The 24,809-nt window shown below is 40.1% G+C and overlaps 1 long non-coding RNA gene across 1 annotated transcript in view; it reads right to left on the reverse strand.

Annotated features, from left to right (window-relative positions):
• Positions 1-12,573: 12,573 nt before the first annotated feature.
• LOC108527203 (uncharacterized) overlaps positions 12,574-24,809 on the reverse strand; it is a 28,654-nt gene continuing 16,418 nt past the window's right edge. Inside the window, exons 3-4 of the long non-coding RNA XR_001884734.1 lie at positions 14,983-15,025; positions 12,574-12,820 (exon numbers count right to left, since the gene is read on the reverse strand). This is a non-coding gene — a long non-coding RNA (uncharacterized LOC108527203). The remainder of the gene's footprint in view (positions 12,821-14,982; positions 15,026-24,809) is intronic.

Raw genomic sequence — 24,809 nt, forward strand, 5'->3', positions numbered from 1 at the left:
AACATTCCATTCACTGTTGAATAGAACATATATTCTGCAGTTGTTGGATGGAATGATCTGTATATATCTGTTAAGTCCATTTGTTCCAGGGTATAGTTTAAATCCATTGTTTCTTTGTTGACTTTCTGTCTTGATGACCTGTCTGGTACTGTCAGTGGAGTATTGAAGTCTGTGACTATTATTATACTGCTTTCTATCTCATTTCTTAGGTCTATTAGTAATTGTTTTATAAACTTGGGAGCTCCAGTGTTAGGTGCATATATGTTTAGGATTGTGATATTTTCCTGTTGGACAAGGCCTTCTATCATTATATAATGCCCCTCTTTGTCTTTTTTAACCACTGTTGTTTTAAAGTTTGTTTTGTTTGAGATAAGAAATAACTACTCTTGCTCACTTTTGGTGTCCATTTGCCTGAAATGTCTTTTTCTATCCCTTTATCTTAAATTTGTGTCAGTCCTTATGTGTTAAGTGAGTCTCTTGAAGGCAGCAGATAGTTGGTTGGTGAATTCTTATCCATTCTGCAATTTTGCATTTTTTAAGTGGAGCATTTAGGCCATTTACATTCAGTGTCAGCATTGAGATGTGTGGTACCATTCCATTCACTGTGCTATTTATTGTCTGTATACCTTGTTTTGTTTTTGTTTTTTAAATTGTATTTTTGTTTTATAGGTCCTAGGAGATTTATACTTTAAAGCAGTTCTGTTTTGATGTGTTTCCAGGATTTGTTTCAAGATTTAGAGCTCCTTTTAGCAGTTCTTGTAGTGGTGGCTTGGTAGTGGTAAATTCTCTCAGCATTTGTTTGTCTGAAAAAGACTGTATCTTCCCTTCATATATGAAACTTAGTTTTGCTGTACAAAATTCTTGGCTGCTAATTGTTTTGTTTGAGGAGGTTGAAGATATGGCCTCAATCCCTTCTAGCTTGTAGAATTCCTGCTGAGAAATCTGCTATTAATCTGATAGGTTTTCCGTTATAGGTTACTTGGTGCTTTTGTCTCAAAGCTCTTAAGATTCTTTCCTTTGTCTTAACTTTGGATAACCTGATGACAATGTGCCTAGGTGATGATCTTTTTGCAATTAATTTCCCAGGTGTTCTTTGTGCTTCTTGTATTTGGATGTCTAGGTCTCTAGCAAGGCCAGGGAAGTTTTCCTCGATTATTGCCCCAAATATGTTTTCCAAACTTTTAGATTTTTCTTCTTTCTCAAAAACACTGATTGTTCTTAGGTTTGGTTGTTTAACATAATCCCAGACTTCTTGGAGGCTTCATTCATATTTTCTTATTGTTTTTTCTTTGTCTTTGTTGGATTGGGTTAATTTGAAGACCTTGTCTTTGAGCTCTGAATTTCTTTCTTCTGCTTGTTCAATTCTATTACTGAGACTTTCCAGAGCAATTTGCATTTCTATAGATGTGTCCATTGTTTCCTGACGTTTTGATTGTTTTTTATTTATGCTATATATTTCCTTGAATATTTCTCCCTTCACTTCTTGTATCATTTTTTGGGTTTCACCTTTCTCTGTTGCCTCCCTGATTAGCTTAACAACCAACCTCCTGCATTCTTTTTCAGATAAATCAGGGATTTCTTTTTGGTTTGGGTCCACTGCTGGTAAGCTAATGTGATTTTTTGGAGGTGTTAAAGAACCTAGTTTTGTCATATTACCAGAGTTGGTTTTCTGGTTCCTTCTCACTTGGGGAGGCTCTGTCAGAGGGAAGGTCTAGGGTTGAGATCTGTTGTTTAGATTATTTTGTCCCATGGGTTGTTCCCTTGATGTAGTACTGTCCCCCTTTTCCTGTGGATGTGGCTTACTGAGAGCCAAGTTGTAGTGATTGTTATCTCTCTTCTGGATCTAGGTACCTAGCAAGTCTACCAGGCTCTGTGCTGGTACTGGGGGTTGTCTGCACAGAGTCCTATGATGTGAACCATCTGTGGGTCTCTCAGCCATGAATACCAGCACCTGTTATGGTGGAGGTGGCAGGGGGGTAAAATGGACTCTGTGAGGGTTCTTAGCTTTCGTGATTTAATGCCCAATTTTTGTGCTGATTGGCCTCCTGCCAGGAGGTGGCACTTTCCAAAGAGCATCAGCTGTGGTAGTATGCGGAGGAACAGGTGGTGGGTGGAGCCCTAGAACCCAAGAGCATATGTCCTTTGTCTTCAGTTACCACGGTGGGTAGGGAAGGACCACTGGGTGGGGGCAGGGCTAGCTGTGTCTGAGCTCAAACTCTCCTTGGACAACTATTGCTGTGACTGCTGTGGAGGATGGAGTGAGGTTCCCAGGTCAATGGAGTTATGTTCCTAGGAGGACTATGACTGTCTCTGCTGTGTCATGCAGGTTGTCAGGGAAATAGGGGAAAGCCGGCAGTCATAGGCCTCACCCAGCTCCCATGCAATCTGAAGGGCTGATCTCACTCCCACTGTGCCCCCACCAACAGCACCAAGTCTATTTCCAGGCAGTGGGTGAGCAGGGCTAAGAACTTGCCCCAGGCTACCCGCCTCCAAGCTGCAAAAGCAAATATGGCTTTCCTTCTTCCCCTACCTGTGGAATCTGCACACTGAATTCACATCCTCCCCCAAGTTCTGGCCAGAAGGCTTCTTGATCAGTTCAAACTGTCACAAAGTTCAGCTGAAGATTTCCTCCTCCCTGTGGCCTTTGCTCAGCACCTCTGGCCACCCTCCCAAAGGACCCCTGTGAGGCCAGGCAAAAACAGCTTGCTAGGGGGTCCAGCAAGGTCCCAGGGCTTTTCTCACTGCTTCTTCTACTCCTGCATTTTGCTTGGCTCTTTAAATTGACTCAGCTCCAGGTAAGATCAAAATCTCCCACAATCTAGGCCTTCAGTGTCCCCAGTGGGGGTGTGTGTTTGGAGCCAGATGTTCTCCCTTTCTCACTTCCACAGTTTGAGCACTCACAGTATTTGGGGCATCTCCCAGGTCCTGCAGGAGCCATCTGCTTCCTTCAGGGGGTCTGTGGGGCCTCTTGGGTTTCCTGATTTATTCCTGCAGTTGTTCTGGAGCAAAAATTCACAATGCAAGCCTCCACATGCTACTCTGTCCATCCGAGTTGGAGCTGCAATCTAGTCCTGCCTCCCATCCACCATGATCCGTGATCACAACGTAAAGCCCCATGATAGGCTGTCTGCAAGTTGAGGAGCAAGGAAGTCAGTGGTGGATCACTCCCAGTCCCTAAACCTTAAAAGTGGGGAAGCTGACAGTGCAGCCTTCAGTCTGTGGCCAAAGTTCTGAGAGCCCCTGGCAAACCACTTGTGTAAATCCAAGAGTCCAAAACCTGAAGAACTTGGAGTCTGATGTTCAAGGGCAGGAAGACTCAGCAAGTCTCTAAAATTGTGGAATGATTTTAGATTTGCAGAAAAGTTGCAAAGATAGTACAGAATTTCCATATACTTTCTCACTTAGCTTTCTCTAATGTTAACATCTTACATAACCATGCTACGTTTGTCGGAACTAAGAAATCATCATTGATACAATTATGATGAACTCAACTGCAGACGTTATTCAGCTTGTGGAATGGTTTTTATTTGCAATTTTTCTTGTAACTTCTGATTTGATCATCCTTTTTTAGGCTCTATGGGGTTTTTGTTTGTCTGTTTATATTACAGGTGGTTGAGTGTAGTTTCCAATTGTCTTAAGTTATGTATTAAACCAGCTCTGCCCTTGACTGACATGGGGACCCCAAGCACATTGCCACTCTCTCCTCTGCTAATCTTCTGATTTTCAACTTCACCAGATTTATTCTCTCCTTCCTTCCTTCCTTCCTTCCTTCCTTCCTTCCTTCCTTCCTTCCTTCCTTCCTTCCTCTCTCTCCCTCTGTTTTGTTTTGACACAGGATTTCACTTCTGTCACCCAGGCAGAGTGCTGCAGTGGCAAGATTCTGGTTCACTGCAAACTCTACCTCCTGGACTCAGGTGTTTCTCCTGTCTCCCAAGTAGTTGGGACTACAGGCACACACCACCTCACGAGGCTATTTTTTTCTGTATTTTTTTGGTAGAGACGGGGTTTTGTCATGTTGCCCAGGCTGGTCTCAAACTCCTGAGCTCAGGTCATCCAGCCGCCTTGGCCTCCCAAAGTGCTGAGATTACAGGTGTGAGTGGCCACGCCTGGCCAACCTCACCGGATTTCTTTACATGAATTTCAACCTTGTGATTCAACTTGGTTGCTCTGCCTCTGATTTTAGCTATTTCTTCTTATCAAAATTTGGTAGCCTGACATGCCACATTGGTTTTCCTTCAGCACACATTTTATAATGGGAATTTAATTGTCCCTCTAGCTTGGCCTTAAGGTTGTTGTGTTCTTATCATAAGATTATACTCTGACTCTACTTATCCCAGTAATCACAGTTCATAGGAAGGACCCAAATCTCCTGCTCTGACCATTGATTTTCCCCATTTTATGGAGGATACAGAAACCTAAAGTAATTGGTCCAGAATTACATAGCACATAACGGGAAAATTAAAAGACTCAAGGAACAAGGGAGAACTGGGTCTCTAGGTATTCTTTAGTTGTTAGGACAAGTGCAGGTTAAAATAAAAATAAAGCAGAAATTAAATATCATGGAAAGGTATGTTTCAGAAAAGAGCTTAAAAGTCTTTTCCCTGCCAAATGTCAGAAACACTTTAATCCACTTTTGGAAAAGAATGCTGTCATTAGTTACAGCATTTGACCAGGCAAAACAAGTATTAAATAAAATCAGACTTAACATGTCTGAAACAAATTTCCTTCCTTCCTTCCTTCCTTCATTTTTTTTCCTTCCTTTTCTTTCCTTTCTCCTTGCTTCCCTCCCTCCCTCCATCTTTCTTTCTTTCTTTCTTTTTCTTTTCTTTTCTTTCCTTTTTTCTTTCTTTCTTCTTTTCTTTTCTCTTTCTTCTCTCCTCTTTCTTTCTTTCATTCTTTTCTTTGTCTTTCTTCTTTCTTTTCTTTCCTTCCTTCCTTCTTTTTCTTTCTTTCTCTCTCTCCTTCCTTCCTTCCTTTCCTCCTTTTTACTAAAACAAGTCCCTTCTCTTGCCTTCCTGGTTTATTACTGGATCTGCCATATTCCCAGGCACCCACCTAGGAACTCAGTGCCATCTTTTATTCTCTCTACACTGACATGCAAACCAATTGCCAAATCCTGACAATTTTGCCTCTTCTGCTCTCATTTTTATTCGTGTCTTTCCATTTTTACTGTCATCACTTTTGTGCTTAGGTGATCTCATAAACCTGTTGATCTCTGTGCTCCTACTATACTGTGGACAGATTAGGTTCTGATAGACAGCAACTGTCAGGCCTCTAATTCACTCAAAAGCTTCAATGACATTCCCATACCTACTGAGATCAGAATAGACTCCTTCCTCTGGCATTTGAGGTCCTCCATTCTCATAGCCCACTTTTCCAGTTTTATCTTTTTCTGAGACAGGGTCTCACTCTGTTGCCCAAGCTGAAGTGCAGTGGCATGATCTTGGCTCACTGTAGCCTTCACCTCCTGGGCTCAAACCATCCTCCTGTCTCTGCTTCATGAGTATTTAGGACTATAGGCATGTGTACTACCATGTCCAGCTAATTTTTGTAATTTTTGTAGAGACAGGGTTTTGCCATGTTGCCTAGGCTGGTCCTGAGCTCAAGCGATCTGCCTGCCTCAACCTCCTAACGTGCTGGGATTACAGATGTGCAGTACCTCACCTGCTGTAGTTTTAGCTATTATTACTCCTTTACCATGTACACCATGAATCAACCATGCTAGTTGGTGTTTTTCCTTGAACATATACTGCCACCAGCATCTTAGCATATGCAGTTTCTTCTGCTTGGAAGGGCTCCTGTATTCCCACTCCTAATCTGCGCTTGTTGGCATACAATATGTCAAGGGTTGGCAAAGTATAGTCTAAAGGCCAAATCTGGCCTACCAGCCTGTTTTTGTAAACAAAGTCTTGTTTGAACGTAACTTACACCCATTCATTTAAGTATACAGTCCTTTAGACCAGGCGCGGTGGTTCACGCTTGTAATCCCAGCCCTTTGGGAGGCTGAGGCGGGTGGATCACCTGAGGTCAGGAGTTTGAGACCAGTCTTATCAATATGGTGAAACCCCATCTCTACTAAAAATACAATAAATTAGCTGGGTATGGTGGCCACCTGTAATCCCAGCTACTTGGGAGGCTGAGGCAGGAGAATTACTTGAACGCAGGAGAATTCCTTGAACCCAGGAGGCAGAGGTTGCAGTGAGCGGAGATCACGCCACTACACTCTAGGCTGGGTAACAGAGCAAGACTCTGTCTTAAAAAAAAAAAAAAAGGCCAGGCGCGGTGGCTCAAGCCTGTAAATCCCAGCAGCTTTCGGAGGGCTGAGACGGGCGGATCATGAGGTCAGGGAGATCGAGACCCATCCTGAGCTAGCCACTGTGAAACCCCCGTCTCTACTAAAAAACACAAAAAACTAGCCGCGAAGTGGGATGGGCGCCGTTAGTCCCAGCTACTCGAGAGGCTGAGACAGGGAGAATGGCGTAAACCCGTGGAGGCGGAGCTTGCAGTGAGCTGAGATCTGCCACTGCACTCCAGCCTGGGCCACAGAGCGAGAGCTCCGTCTCAAAAAAAAAAAAAAAAAAAAAAAAAAGTAGATAGTCCTTTATAGAACATGTGTGCTGAACTCTGCAATATATCCTTAGCCAATATTGATTTCTCTGTGTATCTAATTCAACATGTTTCAGCAAAAATTTGTTGTGTTCCTACCATGTGGTAAATGTACAAAATCAGAAAAGTTATGACCCTTCACTCAAGGAACGCAACACCTGAAAGTGATGACACAACTGTAAAACGACCCAATTCCTCTACAATATGCCAAATAGATGAATAGCAGCAGTCCATAGAGGAGATACCTGTTAGCACAGAGTAGGGAGTGGTGAACATTTTGGAGGGGCTGAAATGGTAGGAAAAGGATGATTAATAACTGAGGGGGATTGGAAATTATATATAGAAGTTTATCAAGGTGACAAACGGTGAAAGACACTCCAGAGGAACAGCACGTACAAAAGGGACGGACATAACCATGCGTTTTCTTCAGGGAACCTCAGGTAGACGTTCACAAAAGTGAAATGGAAAGAGAATGGGCTTTGGAGGCAAACTCACTTGGATTTGAATCCTGACTCTCATGCAGATTAACTGGGTGACTTTGAGCAAGTCTTCAGATTATATTTTAGCCCATTTTCTTTTCTAGTAGTATTTACATGAATTAATTGATATGACATAATTGAAAGATTATGGCACATCATTTGACACAGACTGTTAGGCGACAAAAAATAATTATTGTAGTTCTCATCAGTATGTAGCAAAACAAAAAAGTTTGCATAGGTTAGCATGAGACAGAAAGAGTAGAGAGAAAGGCATGCAGGCCTCAAGATACAAAGACAGCTGTTTTTTCCTCGGTATCTCCCGATCTCTATTCTTCCAACCGTACTTGTTGCTTCCTGCATTATACACAGTGGTATGCTGATCTAATCCTTTCTTTCCTGTGAACTCCTGGAGGGAAGGGACCTTTCCTTATTCCTCTCCGTGTCTCTCAAAGTGCTTAGCACTGTGTCATATATAGAGCAGGCCTCTAATGAATACTTGCTGAATTTGTAAACCTTGGATTATGAAAGGCACTTTCGCAGTAATCAGCCCATTCTTTTCTATGAAATTGAGACTAATGGGTTGTAAGATGTTTCATTGATTTGAGCTTTCCCAGATTGATGATCCCAATTCTAAATTGTAGATTCCAAGAAGTGGCATTTGTTCGTGTTTCTTCTCTCTTTCCCTCACTCTCTCATTCAGGTTCTCTTTTCCCTTTTAGAAACGTCCTTCAGCCTCCCTCGCGGTGGCCACTGCTCTTGCAGGCGTGGCTTCTATTTGTTGTTACATTCACACCAAAATGCTCAGGATTTGTATCAGACCTTTTTCTGATAGGCTTGTGGGAAGGAAAATTGGAATAATCAGGACTGGATTATTTTAGGCCTTGAGAGGAAGACAATATGTTTTTGAATCCTTCCACAAAAGCAAGCCTCATCTGCCATATATATAAGGTCAGTGCTATGGGTCACTGATAATATAGGTGTCAACTTGACTGGATTGAGGGTGACTGGTGAGGCACTGTTTCTAGGTGTGTCTGGAAGGGTATTGTCAGATATTTGAGTCGATGGACAGGGAGAGGAAGACCCACCCTCAAAGTGGGTGGGCACCGTCCAATTGGCTGCAAACACAGATAGAACAAAGCAGATAGAAGAAGGGATAAGCAGCTTGCTGAGTCTTCTCACTTTCTCTCTCTCTTCCCATACCAGACCCTTGCTTCCTCTCCTCTTGCCCTTGGACATCAGATTCCAGGTTCCTCAGCCTTTGGATTCTGGGACTTGCACCAGGGGCCTTCCCGGGACTCTTGGGCCTTTGGCCTCATACTGAGGGCTGCACCGTCAGCTTTTCTGGTTTGAGGTTTTTGGTCTTGGAATGAGCTATGCTATGGGCTTCTCTCTTCCCCCAGCTTGCAGACGGCCTGTCTTGGGACTTTGCCTTGTAATTGTATGAACCAGTTCTTGCTATAAACTCCCTTTTGTATATACATATATCCTATTGGTTCTCTCCCTATGGAGAACCCTGACTAAAACAGGGTCCTAGAAAGAACACAACTCATAATTATAGAACAATATTATAGCTGTCAAATACTGCAAGCTTTCTATGTGGTAGACACTTTGTGTAAGTTACGTTCATCCCTGATAACACCAATGCAAGTTACTATTCCACTTTACAGATGGGAAACTGAGGCTCAGAAAGGTAAGGCAACTTTCACTAGTCCACACAGGCTAAGGGGCAGAGCCTGGTTCTGTTTATTTTTCCAGGGTTCCTGACAATACCCTTTGATTGCCCTGCAGCTGGGAAGGAAATTAGCTATCTTTTAGGCTTCAGCTCTCTGCTATGCATTCTTCCTTTCCAACATTTTCCATGATGGTTTTCCTTGGAATACTGGCCTGAAAGCAAGGCTAACTACATAACTTGCTGAGACCAGTGCAAAATAAAAACACAGCTCTTTGTTGAAAAAGCAGAAAAAAAAAAGTACCCTTAAAGTTGTTAAAATATAAAACCTTTTCCATTATTCTTTCTTCTCTTTTGACTTATTATAGCTTATTATTTAACATCATTCTAAGTAAAGAAAAATTAAAATTTTAAATTATTAGCATAAATTTTGCTGTTCATTTTTATATTGTGTGATACCAGTTTTGAATGCAAATGCAAGAGCATATGCAGAATTACTGAAATGACACAATTTCTATTTTGCGGCTTGTATATGCATATGTATTTTGTTCTTTCCACAAGAGAGGAAAGGCTGGCCTGTTTTTATTTCCCTTCTTGATATATGCACATTCTACCAATACTCTCTATCTCTGGCTTATTGATGAGTAAGAAGGACTGAAAGCAGAAGAAACTATGGCTTGAGCCATCTTCCCCTTTCCTTCCATGTCTTTTTCTGCAAAAGTAGCTAATACAGGGAAGTCACATGGGTAAGAAATCGTATCATAGAATTCCCAGATTGCCAACATTTCTTAGAATTCCCTTGCCTTCTTTTTCTGTTCAAGGTACACTCTGGTTCAGACAGAAAGTGTGGGCTCTTGGGACTGTCAGCATCCTCAGCTCACTCAGTTTTAAATGTTATCTCATACTCACTTTCCAGCTTGCTCATCTTGCCTGCTTCATGGGACCACCTGAATTGTGTTTATGGGGCACCACAAACACTCTATGAGAGTAGGGTGGCAAGAAATGGCAGACACATATATTGCGCCTGTCTTCTCCGTTCATGTGCATGCTCCATTGTCTCATGGGACTCCACTTGCAAAACACAAGTCGTACAATAAAATTACTGAGAGTTTCAAGTTGATGACACTAGAGCATTAAACCAATCAAGTAGCCCCTTGAGCACAGACTCTGGGTGACTCTGTAGGTCTTACATGCATGAAGCTGGCCCTGCCTGGGTGATGTTAAGAGGTGGGCTCTAGGAGGAAGATTCTACAAGTCAAACTATGAAAACTTCCTCTAGATCTCTTATCACACTTAACCACTTTCCAACTTTCTCTCACAGACTTTGTCTCACCACTGGGCTCTTTCAACAGCCATTTGAAAGTCTTCAACTCGATCAGGCTCTGAGAAGCAAAGCACAGCCTGTCATGGTGGCTCACATCTGTAATCCCAGCACTTTTGGAGACTGAGGCATGTGGATTCCCTGAGGTCAGGAGTTCGAGACCACCCTGGCCAACATGGCGAAACGCCATCTCTACCAAAAATACAAAAATGAGCTGGACATTGTGGCGTGCACCTGTAATCCCAGCTACTTGGAAGGCTGAGGCAGGAGAATCGCTTGAACTTGGGAGCAAAGGTTGCAGTTAGCTGAGATTGCACCACTGCACTCCAGCCTGGGCAACAGAGTGAGACTCCATCCCCTCAAAAAAAAAAAAAAAAAAAAAAAAAAAAAAAAAAAAAAAAAAAAACCAAAGGAAGAGAAACCTCAGGCCATTATCTCAGCTATTCAGAATTATACCTGGCCTCAATAATTGTACATATCTTTCCAGTGGCCAAACTTCCACCTCACACGCTGGTTTTATGCCCTGTTCTGATTCATACGTAACTCTCACACCCCATCTGAGTCCATACCTTAGTGGAGGTACTTTTAGTATAGTCCATACTTAAGTTTAGTACCCTAGAAAAAGATTTTAATGATAGAAAGAAATACAGTTGCTTAACACTCTATTCTTTGCCTTGTGTGCATTTTCCTTTTGTTTTTATTCAATATTCAGCAAGCACTGGCCAAGGAGCTTCTGCTACGAGGGTGATCTCTTTTAGGAGTGAGAATACACAAAAGTAAAGATGTCGTATCTCTGACCTCGAGACAGCCATGGTCTGCTGCCTTCTGACACTGACACTTTGTACTAAATGTGTAATTTAAATTAAAAAATGTTCCAGGCGGCTCCCTCATTTTGCTCCTTTTTATCCCAGCAGTGTGGTTTCTGAGATAAATGTGAGGGCAGGTGCCCTAGGGCCATTTTCCTAGATTAGCCCTCCATGCTCTCTCTTTAAGAAGTGATTTTTTAACACAAACTGTACCCTATATTTAAGTAAATAAGGTACTCTCCTTAATCCTGAATGTTTGGCCAACATTTTCAAAACTCTCTAACTATGGCTTTCTAACTTATTTCCAGATTTAACCTCAAAGAATTACACAAGGTTTCAAGTGTGTGTGGCTTCTATTTCCCTTAACTCCTAGTCAACCATTTCGCTGCATTGAACTTCTCTTATCTTGCATTTTTAACTCCTTTTCTTTAGAGCATTCTTTTTTTGTTTGTTCCAGAAACACTTTATTTTTTTTAAATCGTTTTAACTGACACAATCACTGTGCATGTTTATGGAGTAGTGATGTTTCCATACATACAATGTATAGTGATCAGATCAGGGTACTTAGCATATTCATCAGCTCAAACATTTATCATTTCTTTGTGTTGGGAATATTCAATCCCCTCTTTTAAGCTATTTGAAGCTGCATGTTATTGTTAACTATGGTCCTCCTACAGTGTTATAGAACACTAGCATTTATTCCTTCTGTCTAACTTTTTATCCTTTAGCAAATCTCTCCCGATTCCCCTGACTTTAGAGCACGTTTTTATCTCAGTGCCGAGGGTGGTGAGCACTTACTTCCACTTCTAAATCTGAATTTGCAAAAGATCAGCCATGAACAGTTATAGGTCTGTAGACACTTTAATATCACTACTGAGGTGACAGTTCCATTTTAAAGATGGTGGATTGGAAAATTATAGTTAAAATTACACTCTTTCCTGAAGTGGTGATGAAATTAGTGATGGGAGAAGGAAGAAATTACTCTTTGTTTAAAATCGCTTTGTCTGTGATTTGGGAAATGGGATTATCATCAATTCTGCTTAATAATGGACAAAGTTCTATTTATTTATTTATTTAGAGACAGGGTCTGACTATCACCCAGGCTGGAGTGCAGTCACCTGAATCTCAGCTCCCTGCATCCTCTGCCTCCTGGGTTCAAGCAATTCTCCTGCCTCAGCCACCCGAGTAGCTGGGACTACAGGCATGTGCCACTGTGTCCAGCTAATTTTTGTATTTTTTGGTACAGATGAGGTTTCACCATGTTGGTCAGGTTGGTCTCAAATTCCTAGCTTGAAGCTATCGACCCACTTCAGCCTCCCAAAGTGCTGGAATTACAGGTGTGAGCCAGTGTGCCCGGCCACAAAGTTCTATGTATTACTTATTAGTCATACATCCATTCATGCATTCATCTATTATTTCAATAGTTTCTTACAGTTTTACCCTATGTCAGTTACTGTACTAAGCTCTGAGAATACAACAGTAAAAAAGACATGGCCCCTGCCCTCTAGGCAGTCCTCACAATGCAAAGGTAACGTAATACAAGAAGAATATGGGAAAGGCAGCAAATCTGTTCACGAGGAAGATTAGGGAAGATGGTGTTTTTTGGTTTTCTACAGAGATGAGGTCTTGCCATGTTGCCCAAACTGGTCTTAAACTCCTGGGCTCAGGCATTCCTCCTGCCTTGGCCTCTTAGAGTGCTGGGATTACAGGCCTGAATCACTGCACTGGACATTAGGGAAGATGTTCTGAAACAAACAAACAAACAAACAAAATAGCTTGGTATCTTGATCACTGGTTTTCAAATTTTAGGGAACTCTTTAATTCTGTAGCTGTAAAGCAGCCAAGAATCTTCATGTTACACAAGTATCACAGGTGATTCTAATGCAGAGATCTTCAGAGTACTCTTCAAAAAAAACGTATCTTGCCTGCATTGTTATTCCTGAAAACCAAAATGCAGTATTAATTATTTTCTTTTTGCAACGAGAAGCACAATTTGATAACTGCATTACAGATAAATCCATCATTCACTTTTATTTTCTCCCATAAAAGAGTGTGAGATTTATGTGATGATATTCAACAATCATTTGTTGAGCTATCAAAGGGTTTGCCTCAAGACCCACCATTACTATGAAGATTTGAGCCATGCTAATGGTCAAAAATATTTTTGTAGAAAAGAGTCATGCATTTTGAGAATGTAGAAATGGATATATAAGAGAATGCATATACTTGTAATAAATAAACAGTATATAGATTTAGAGCACATTCACTTTAACAGAAAATTTCACTCCATTTCCTTTGCTTAGTAATTATTTTTCTAAAGATGTAGCTGTTTAGTAACATGTTAAAGAAATAGTTTTTAAAACACTGAAGCTGACATTTTTGAATTAACGTTTTATTAGAACACAATCTAATTTATAAATCTGAACCATGAAGGACCCACCAGATAATTATAGTCTTGTAGGCGCTTCAAATCTACCTTAATGGTATTGTATCAACCAATCAACCAGGGACCATGTTTAAATTTTTAAACAGCCATTAAATAATTAAACAGCATAACAAATTATGTTTTGGATAACTGTCATAGCCTAATTTTTTGAGCATTCTTTATATTAAAAAAAAAAAAACTATAAATGGTTCATTAGAGGTAATTCTGAAGCCAAAAATGCTAATGCAAGTCACATGGAAATCCTAAAAGGAACTTGGCATGAAACAGGGAAGGAATTTGCTGCTGGAAATAGCAGATTAAACAAAAAGTCAATCAATGTGGCTATAACTGAAGCATATGTACTTAGACATAGCAGACTTTTATGGTAAACACACTAATGGTCTAACTTTCTCGGTTCACATCAATTTTATATGCTTTCATAAATGCCTTTGTTTAACCAATTTTATGATCAATTAAACTATACCTTGCTGTGCCGTGAATAAAAAGAGTACTTTGTGACTTTTAAAACACCAGGCCAAGTGCTGCAGAAAAAAAATATTAATCTTTGCATCCTATTTCCTATCTTTGTTGACACAAATTCCTTTGTCCTACAACTGAAAGAAAACTGTTAGATGTTTTATAGTGATTGCTACTGTGCCTATTTCGTGGTACATTTTTTCCTGAGATGTGTTTGAGAAATGTTAAGGTGGTGCTTGTTATTTCCTTCTTGGATTCCATTATTCTGCGTTCCAAGTAATATTACGTATTCATTAAATCCCAACATTTATGTGATGAAGATGTTATCACATTCTCTGCAGTGCTTGTTCTTTCTTAGTGTTCAAAAAATACTGTTTTTCCATTTACATGACTTTAATTAAATCCCACATAATAAAATCATCTTTGGCTGAGAGGGTATAATGGCAAAATTCCTATAATCGCACAAGAATATACATTTTATATGGCAGGCCTAACTGTACTTTTTAGGAAATAAGATGTTCTGGGGTTCTTTATTTTGAGGTTGAGCCAGATGGGAACATGGCCCAAGGAATCTAGAAAGAATTAAATCTGAAATGCTTAATCAGCTTCAAGTCTGTTTATCAGCATTGTAGCTCAACTGAAAAATAAACCCTAGTTGTAGGAACGTGAAATTTATTACACCAGTTCAATCAAAACAGTTGCTTAATTCAGTGACTATTTCAGTTAAATCATTTATTTGACTGGGTTAGAAGGCAGAGATTGAAGCAATAGGTGTCAGTGAACTTGGTTTCTGGTTCCAGCTGCCACTACCAGTTGTGTGGCTTTGGGAAAAGCCTGTCACCTTTCTGTGCCTCTGTTTTCATAAAATGAGAGGAATGACATCCAGTAATCCCTAACATCTCTCCTAGATGGAAAATTCAGTAAGTCATTTAAAGCTGTTATTCTATTAGCATCATTAAAAGGCAAATCAGAAAAGAGGATATGGAGTAAGGACATCAAAGACCTTTGACTGTTGACATGGATCTACTCCTTCTGGTATAAAATAATTGACTTATCCCAGACCACAAAGCTTACTCATTCATGGGTTGAAATCTTCGCAACATCCTCAGGTTAGGGATGAAATGAAACCTACTCCAATCTTCCTAAACCAAATATACAAGACCTCATAGTCTAGCTGTTCTAAAACATTAGATTCATACCTGGGAGCGCACCAGTGCTGTAGCCTCTTCCTCCCTGGGAGTACTGCAAAGGTAAACAAAAAGTAAACAAGAGAAATGGAGGATATGGGAGGGTGAGGGGAAATGCAGGAGTGTAGCTCTAATTACCATCTGCAAATGTGCATATATCTGCAGATGCCAGGGTCTATGAATTCAAAGTCTCCATAACCAATCAACCAAAAGGAGAACATTTTCACACATAACATGTGAAAACTATATTACACTTACATTTTTAGCTTGTCTCACTATATATATACACACACACACATATACATATGAATTTAACAAAATGAGTTGTAATCTTCAGAATGTGACTATGGTTGCTTCAATAAATGCTAAACATAGAAATTTTAGGGCTAGGTTCATCTCTAATTTCATCCCAGAGGGCTACTGATATTAATATTTTCTGCACGGTATTAACATGGAGTAGAACTCTAAAATATTTCCTTGTGGGAAATGAATATTTTAAAGATCCAGCCCATTCAGTGCAACCATCATTTCCATCATAACTGATTTTCCTTTAGACTGTGTATAGGTCTTGAAGCCTTAGAAATATCACAAGGTTGTTCACAGAGCAGAGATTCCATATTCAACATATACTAGACTGAAATCCAAACTGGATTTTGAAATGTAACATTTCAAAACCAGAAGCAAATGAAAACATCATATTATTCACAGAAGGATTTCTCAGAGGGCGAGACGATAAAGAGGAGATGTCCTGGGTGGTTTTACTCCCAATTTTAATATAAACTCTGTAAACTTGGGAAATTAACTAAATTTCAAGGAGCTCAATTCTGTCATCTGTAAAATGGGTACAATACTTTCCCTTCCTGATAACAAAAGTAGTGTTGAGATCAAGAGAGCAAATTGATGTGAAATATAATGCCTAGCCCACCCATTTTAGACCATGCTTTACTAAATTGTGGTGTTCACCTGGCTTGGTTTATTCATACCAACACTGTTATTAAAATTGTCACTTGGGGGTTCAGTTATTTTAGGTGTTATTAACAGCAACTGAAGGAGGTTTTTTAAAGATACGGATGATTGACAGTGTATATACCATAGAATGAAAACAAGAAACAGTTCACCCTAAGTTAATTATGTAACAAATAAGTGTAGTTCTGGTGTTAGCATTCAATTTCTCCTCATTGGAGAGTTGGCCATTTCTCTGCCTTATGGGATCTGGAACCCTTCTCTTTCCATCTCCCAATTTTGCATATCTCTTAGTGTTTGGCCTCTGTGTTTCCTATAATTACCAGACTGGTTGGAATGGTTAGTTCCCTATATCTGGCCATTTGCACTTTACAGATAATTTCTGGATTCCATGGAATTTGCATTGGCAAGTTCCACATTCCTGGTGTCCTTTGGGAAACTCTGGAATGCTGGTTCTTTCCTATCGGGAATGGAGTTTCTGCTGAATGTGCTTCCTGTTTTACTTGGTTTTTGTTTTTGTGATTATTATGTGTTAAAGGTTGTATGGGATTCCCTTGGATGAAAATATGTACCACCTCTGAGGTGTTTTATTGTGAGGAACATTTAACCTGTCTCTCTATCCTTCCCTGTCTGGTACTGCATTTCCCTACACTGATTTGTGAAAATAATGGGGGTTGGATAGGCCCATTTTGGGCAAGAAAAGAAAATCATTGACTTCGGTGACTTGATAATGGTTCCTCTGTTACACCAAATTTATGGAATCCAGGGTACTTCCTGGATCCCTTCTTCATGACCATTATCATTATAACTGTCATTTATTAAGTATCTTCTGTGTTCCAAGTACTTCAAAGCTGTAATCTCATAGAATCTTCATAAAGATTCTGCTACTGGCAGGTCTTTGTTCTTAGAGCTCCCAAGATGGTGGCAGGCCACTCTCAAGATGGTGGCAGGCCACTCGCAAGATGGCAGCAAGCCTTTTGTTCTCTGACTTGGGGTTCTTGGCCTCACGGATTCCAAGGAATGGAACCTTGGGCCCATGCGGTGAGTGTTACTGCTCTATTAGAAGCTGTGGGTCACAGAAGAGAACCGTGGAACTGGCAACTTGTGTTCAGTTCGATTAGGACAAACCCGGGCATTTAGCCATGCAGGAACAATGGTGAGCCTCTATCCCGATCGGGAGCAGCAACAGGTGTCTCCCTGGATCAGAAGCACAGTGGACACCCTGCCAGATCCAGAGGCATGGAAGTCAGCAGCGGGTCTCCGATGGTGGCGATCAACAGTGGTGGATGGCGAGCGAAAGCTCAGCTCGAGCTGGAACAAACACGGACCAGAAGACTGTGCAGTTGCAAGATTTAATAGAGTGAAAACAGAGCTCCCATACAATGGGAGGGGACCCAAAGGAGGTTGCCACTGCTGGCTCGAATGCCTGAGTTTATATCCCAATCATTATCCCTCCCCCTGTGCTCTCAGGTGATAGATGATTGACTATTTCTTTACCTCTTGCTTTTAGCCTAATTTATATTTTAGTGAGCTCTCTTTACTACCTGATTGGTTGGGTATGAGCTGAGTTACAAGCCCCGTGTTTAAAGGTGGGTGGGGTCACCTTCCCCAGCTAGGCTTAGGAATTCTTAGTCAGCATAGGAAATCCAGCTAGTCCTGTCTCTCAATTCCACAAAGTATCTTATCTTACAGATGTGAAAATGCACACATAAAGAGATAACTTCCCTAAAGTGACACAGGTAGGTGTGGTCAGGACCATGTTTTAATCCCAGTGTTATCTGCTTGGGCCAAAGCCCTTGATTTAATCACAGGCCTCCATCATGCCCCTTGTCCACTACAACTGTAACCACTCAGGACTCAAATGCTTGACTATTTAATGTCTATTTTTATGGCAGTTTTTTTGGGGGGGAGGGGCAAAGTTAAAAGTTTTCTTTTTTTTTTTTTTGACGGAGTCTTATTCTGTCGCCCAAGCTGGAGTGCAGTGGCCAGATCTCAGCTCACTGCAAGTTCCGCCTCCCGGGTTAACGCCATTCTCCTGCCTCAGCCTCCCGAGTAGCTGGGACTACAGGCGCCCGCCACCTCGCCCGGCTAGTTTTTTGTATTTTTTAGTAGAGACGGGGTTTCACCGTGTTAGCCAGATGGTCTCGATCTCCTGACCTTGTGATCCGCCTGCCTCGGCCTCCCAAAGTGCTGGGATTACAGGCTTGAGCCACCGCGCCCGGCCCAGTTAAAGGTTTTAATTAAAGTTCAATTAAGTTTTATTTCCAAAATGTACACTTGCCTTTGGTCACATCTTTTTAGCAATACAGTAACAGAGTCTTCCATTTAATTCCTTAAAAAAATGTTAAAACATTATGTGTTCTTAGCATCATACATTCTGAGTGACAAGCAGCATTAAAGGGCATTTAGTTGATGTCTGAATTTCCTCTGCAACATCTAACAAGGCTCACCTCTGTTTGAACAAAGCATCTCATTCCCTCCTCGGAAAGTAGGGGCTGTAATACTGAGTGTCTGGTTACGAGGCAAAAAATGTTAGTATTAGATTGGCAAGGTAGGTGTTGGCCCAGCCAAGTCATATGGAATCAATATCTGGACATGTGACTTAGTTACTAGGATTAGTGTTGAAAAATTTATTTTGTCTTTCCCTCATCTGTTGAGAGTGTTAGCCACTAAAATATAGGAATGTAAACTTGCATCAGAGTTTTCAATTCCACTGTTTGCATTCTTCCCCCAAGGGGAAAGAGTCTACCTTGCACTGGCAGGATTCCAAAAGATGGAGCTTTTCCAAAAGACATTATTGAGCCTTTATTGATGATTAGCAATGATAACAAGCTAATGTTTCTTTACATACTGTCAGGCACTGTGTTAAGCACTTTTAAGGTATTCTTTTACTTACTCCAGTGAAAGGGAAATACCACCTACGGATGTGATGAGGACTAAATGAGATAAGACAGAGCAATTAAAACCATGCCTGTCTGGGTACACCGTAAGCCTCAGTGACTACAGCCATGATTATCATCAGTGACTATACTTCCTTACTCTTAAAGCAGAGGCAGGAGCAAGCTGGTGGAATCGCCCTCAATATTAACTCACATTTTTTACCTGATACCATTTCCAATCTTCTGTGAAATCCTATCCAGACCCTGTACTGACTCCCCTGGTAATTTCAACAAGAAATATTCTACCTTTCACTGCCGATCTGTTTTGGTAGAGGCTAATCTGTAGTCTGAGCACAAATGAAAGGGAATCCACCAGCAATCATAAAGAGTGAGCCTGGCCCATCATGATCAGAGACCAGCCCCTAACATGTTGACACAACGGCTGAACTACTTGAACACTGGAATGAACAAGTTGCAACAACTCCTGCAAGTCTCAGGGACTAATGTACAGACAATGACGTGCATTTCGCTAACAGAGTCCAGATAATATATTGCAGGAAAACCCGTGGGCCAGTCCACAACACTCAGCATTAATTTGTTTACCCAAAAATTAGAGGAAGGAGAATTTGGTGATTTGCAAAAAAAGAAGTTTTGGTAACAAGCTTAACCTTGGTGTGCAATTTTCCTTATTGAATTGCCGAATTTCTACCCACCACTGATCTTAATTTATACTAATGCTTCCTTCTGTCTCATCTCCAGCATGGGAAATGGGAAGAGGGTGGTCTCTGCCTTAACGTGGTAAGAAGAATATCCGCAGGTAGTAGGTAATCTTTAAATTACAGTGTGTGATACTGGGAATTGAATATAAGCAAATAAATAAGCTCATTACTTTTCCAGATTTCAATCAACTGTGTATTTGTAAAAATGCTTTCAGATAGCAACATTTTGAGTGATAAAGGGATTGAAATATACCTAAAAGAAAACCTTTCATAATGGGTTAGCAAATTTCAAGATTATCTAGGGCAGTCTGCATGGCCCTCAGATCATAGTGGATTAGTAATTTCTTGTGCAGAAACTGTCAAAAAAACAGGAGGAAATCAGATGCATATCTAGAAACTTATAGAAATTGGGGAATAACAGGAAAAGGAAACCTGACTTCCTACTAGGTATATGAGGCATTTAATTTAAAACTTTATGTTCACTTTTAAAAATTAACACCCCCAATACATGTTCACAAATTCTAAAAACGCAAATACAATACAAAACTTTTAATATAAATTCTTACCCTCTCATTCCCAATTCCATTCCTTACTTTCAAACATTTCAGCAGTTTCTTCTATTTATTTCCATATTTGTATATTTGTTGATAGTATTTTATGCTGATTTCGTTGGATTATTTTGAAAATTATTGACCGACTGAATAATGGGCCTCCTCCAGGTAAAATGAGGATATCTTTTTTTTTACTCAACTCCTGTCCCCCCCATAGGCTGAATGTGATTTATATAAAATTTCTGATAAAGTCAGTAGGAACTAGGACAGGCCACATAAGGGCTCTTCCAGGACGAGGAACCTTGAGGAGGAATAATGATTTTTTTTTTTTTTTTTTTGGCTAAAGTTGTGTATCCTTGGAATTACTATCAAAGCAGCAAACAAGCAATGCAAAAGATCCACCTAAGCATCAGGCTATACATGTATCAACTCTGGCTCTTGGTACCTCCCTTGGTTCCTCTCCCAAGGTACAGCCTGGGTTCAAGGTCCTGGCAGTCCACACATTGTGAGGACTCCTCTAGATCAGACCCAGCAAGGCTGTGAGGTCATTGCTGTTGAGCTGGCCTTGGTGATGGTGATAAGCATTAGTACCACGCCAGCACTCCAGAGCTAATACACTATTAGTATGTATTGATTGGGCTATAATGTACAGTTTTAAAATTCTGTCTAAATTTTTTTAAATCTATAAATTTAAAAAAAAGAATTCTTCTTTATGTTGATTTCCCTAATACTACAAATAATATAAGGACAACAATGAATCTTGGTACTACTTATGTAATTTAATCATTAAAAGCTACATGTAGATCTAGTATCGTGACACCAGAAATTTTCTGAAGAATTTTTTTTTTTTTAATTTGAGACAAGGTCTCACTCTGTTGCCCAGGCTAGAGTATGCAATAGCACAATCACAGCTCACTGCAGCCTTGAATTCTTGGGCTCATGTAATCCTCCCATCTCAGCCTCCCAAGTAGCTAGGACTACAAGTAGGCACTACCATGCCCAGCTAATTTCTAAATTTTTTGTAGAGAAGAGGTCTCGCTATGTTGTCCAGGCTAGTCTTGAACTTCTGGCCTCAAGACAGTCTATTATCTATCTATCTATCTATCCATCTATCTAGTGGAGACAGAGTCTCATTATGTTGCCCAGTTTGGTCACAAGCTCCTGGCCTCAAACAATCCCCTCGCTTTGGTCTACCAAAATGCTGGGATTACAGGCATGGGCCACTGTGCCTAACTTTAAAAAAAAAAAAAAAAAGAGACTGTTTTAGAGCAGTTTTAGGTTCATAGCAATACTGGATGAAAGGTACAGAAATTTTCCATATACCTCCTTCCCCTACACATGCATAGCTTCCCCTATCATCAATATCTCCCACCAGAGTGGTACATTTGTTAAAACTGATGAACCTACACTGGCACATCATGATCCAAAGTCCATAGTTTACATTGGGTTTCACTCCTAGTGTTGTGCAGTCTATGGGTTTAGATAAATGTATGACATACATCCATCATTACAGTATCATACAGAGAAATTTCACTGCCCTAGAAATCCTCTGTGATCCAGCGATGCTCTTATTATGTTTTTCCACAAAACTGCCTACAATCTTCTTTAAAGCTGTATTTTAAATAGTTAATGAATTTGACATTTCTGACAACCTTTATTGACTTTTTCTCTGTTGATCATAAAAGCCATAATATTTTTACTGAGAAAATACTCTCATATGTGCTGAGGTATTTTGTAACTGCAGAGTCAATTCTGTTCAATGAAGGATATTCTTAAGGGAGTTATTGAATTGCATAAATATTTTGGTCTAGTTATTTTAAAGGTACTATATCATACCTTTTATTCAGAGTGCCTCCTTTTTTTTTCAAATACATTTTAGGAGACACAAAACATTGAATAAGTTTTTTCTATCTGCGATTATTTTAATATTTTGCCAATTTCGACCCTGCAAAAATTATAGCCTTCTTAGTTTTATTTTATTCTCACATGTAATATAAATCACCATTTTAAAGTGGAGGTCCTTGAAAAGATTTTCTTGCAAGTTGAGATATTTAAAACACAATTACAGAATTTCAAAATTAAATTTTGTTCACCAGGCAAGGTACCATTGTTTAATTTGTTCTGTTTCTTCCTTGTTTTTGTAGGAATAAATTATGTCTTTCTATCTGAAAATTTGTTTTAATAACTATAATCACTAAATAGTTCGAGAACGTTTGGTGCTCCATTTCTTTTGAATATTTTGATTAAAGTTTTCTAAACTATTTTGAAAACTTAGAGTTCTNTATAAATATATAAACTACATATATGTATATATATGTGCTCAGACCACAGATATGTAACTATATATAAATATATAAACTACTTAATAGATGTATGTTAAACTACTTGTAAGTTTTGACAACTATAGCTTTGATTTTCCTGCTGTTTATTTAAAAGCAACTATGGATTATGTATGCACTGTGATATGCTTTGGCTCTGTGTCTCCACCCAAATCTTATCTTGAATTGTAAGTCAAGAATCGGGGTTTGAGAACCTCCACCTAGATTTCAGAACATATATGGAAATGCCTGGATGCCCAGGCAGAAGTGTGCTGCAGGGGTCAGGCCCTCATGGAGAACCTCTGCTAGGGCAGTGCAGAAGGGAAATGTGGAGTCCGAGCCCCAACACAGAGTTCCTACTGGTGCGCCACCTAGTGAAGCTGTAAGAAGAGGGCCAACGTCCTCCAGACCTCAAAATGGTAGATCCACTGACAGCTCTCACTGTACACCTGGAAAAGCCACAGACACTCAATGTCAGCTCATGAAAGCAACCAGGAGGATGGCTATACCCTGCAAAGCCACCAGGGCAGAGCTGCCCAAGACTGTGGGAACCTAACTCTTACATCAGTGTGACCTGGATGTGAGACGGAGTGAAAGGAGATCATTTTGGAGCTTTAAAATTTGACTTCCCCACGGGATTTTGGACTTACATGTGCTCTGTAATCCCTTTGTTGTGGCCAACTTCTCCCATTTGGAGCAGCTGTATTCACCCAATACCTGCACCTCCATTGTATCTAGGAAGTAACCAGCTTGCTTTTGATGTTACAGGTTCATAGGCAGAAGGGACTTGCCTTGTTTCAGATGAGACTTTGGACTGTGGACTTTTGGGTTAATGCTGAAATGAGTTAAGACTTTGGGGGACTGTTGGGAAGAATGATTGGTTTTGGAATATAAGGAAATGAGATTTGGAGGGGCCAGGGGTGAAATAATATGGTTTAGCTCTGTGTCCCCACCCAAATCTCATCTTGAATTGTACTCCCATAATTCCCATGTGTTATGGGAGGGAGCCTGTGGAAGATAATTTGAGTCATAGAGGTGGTTTCCCCCATATTGTTCTCATGGTAGTGAATAAGTCTCGTGAGATCTGATGGTTATATCAGGTGTTTCCACTTTTGCATCTTCCTCATTTTTATGATTGCCAACACCATGTAAGAAGTGTCTTTTGCCTCCCGTCATGATTCTGATGCCTCCCCAGTCATGCAGAACTGTGAGTCCAATGAAACCTCTTTTTCTTTTCGGTCTCGGGTGTGTCTTTATCAGCAGCATGAAAATGTACTAATGCACACTATAACCAATTCCAAGTAAATTATTGCTCTATGAGTTCCATTATTTGTTTTGCCAAATGTCATATCACATTATTACTGCAGAAGCAAAATTGTATCTTCAGTGTGGAACCTTTTAATTGATTTTACAATAATATTCCTAATAATATTTGGCATTTTGCCTATAATATTATAAAATGCAATTGCAAATGCTTCATTTTGATTGCATGAAAGAAACCTTTCTATTATTGGAATTCACTAATTTTTGTTTAACATTCAATGATATTGATATAAAATTGGCATAATTGAACTCTAGGAAGTTTGTATTCTGCTAATGAAGCGAAGCCAGTACTTAAAAAGCCTTTCATCTTTAACATGTATAAAAAAGATTTGAAATTATAAATGAGCAAAATTAACTTAGTAGTCATTTGATCGAAATGAAAAGTCATGCATCATGGAGTGATACGCAAATGCACTTTCTTTAGTTGCACATGCTAAATTGTCATCTTCAGGTATGGTTTGGTTTAATTAATAACTTTTGAAATAGATGCTGGTATTTACTAGGTTTGTGTCTTCTGGCTGTCATGTGATTAATGGTATTACTATGGCTTCTATGATAAGAAAAAAAAAGGTGATAGTGTGGATTAGTGTTCAGTCCACATTTACTTTCTCCCCTGATTGATGTTGGATTATTCATATGACATGCTTTAGCCAATGGAATGTTGGCAAACCTGACAGGAGTCAAATCTTTACATGTCATGTGATCTCACTTGTTTGCATTCTCCTATAATCTTCCATGAAAAGATCATGACAGGCTGGGCATGGTGGCTCACACTGGTAATGCTAGCAATTAGGGAGGCCAAGGTGGGCTGATCGCTTGAGCCCAGGAGTTCAAGACCAGCCTGGGCAACATGGTGAAACCCTGTCTCTACAAAAAATACAAAAATTGGCCAGGCATGTTGGCCTGCACCTGTAGTCCCAGCTACTTGGGAGGCTGAGGTGGGAGGATCACCTGAGCCCAGGAAGATGAGTCTGCAGTGAGCCAAGATTATACCACTGCATTCCAGCCTAGGCGACAGAGTGAGACCCTGTCTCAAAAATAAATAAATAAATAAATAAATAAATAAATAAATAAATAAAATAAATA

The sequence above is a fragment of the Rhinopithecus bieti genome, unplaced genomic scaffold (assembly GCF_001698545.2).
Source record: "Rhinopithecus bieti isolate Rb0 unplaced genomic scaffold, ASM169854v2 scaffold_2453, whole genome shotgun sequence".
NCBI lineage: Eukaryota > Metazoa > Chordata > Mammalia > Primates > Cercopithecidae > Rhinopithecus > Rhinopithecus bieti.